The following is a 589-nucleotide window of genomic DNA, read 5'->3' as shown; positions in this document are numbered from 1 at the left end:
GTGTGCCACTGCACTCCAGCCTGGGCAACAGAGTGAGACTCTGACTCAAAAACAAAAAAAGAAAAGAAATTCTTCGCGCTAGCCTCCTTCTGACTCAAAAACAAAAAAGAAAAGAAATCTTCGCGCTAGCCTCCTTCGGAAGGCAGAACGCCACAATCTCCAAACGCCGAACCCTGCAGGGTGCTCCTGGCTCCTCCTTCCTCCTTCCCTCAGGCCCGGGGCTGGAGAAGGGGAGGTGGGAGCCGCCACCACACTTGGCAATGAGCTTGCTGGACCACGAAGCTTCCGGACGGACGGGGACCCCATTTCCCACCCCTTGTGGCCTTACTGCTGCCCCTAAAGCGTCCCTGTGCAAAAAACCACCGGAGAGGCCTTTGAACGTGGGCCACCGAGGCAGCCCTGAACCCCCAGGCACTTTGACATCCATGAGGCCTTGCTTGTGCCCATGGGACTCTGCAACTGAGCTTTTCCCATTTTTTTGTTACTCAGAATCGTGGGTGGTTCACGGTCGTCCCCATTCCCGCCACCGTCGGCTCCGCCCTAATAACTTACAAAATCAAACAAAAATTTAACAACCCCCGGCAGTACG

Source organism: Carlito syrichta, unplaced genomic scaffold, assembly GCF_000164805.1.
Source record: "Carlito syrichta isolate Samal-C Ts95f unplaced genomic scaffold, Tarsius_syrichta-2.0.1 Scaffold302301, whole genome shotgun sequence".
Taxonomy (NCBI): Eukaryota; Metazoa; Chordata; class Mammalia; order Primates; family Tarsiidae; genus Carlito; species Carlito syrichta.
The sequence above is the reverse complement of the archived record's forward strand: the minus strand, read 5'-3'. Positions refer to the sequence as shown.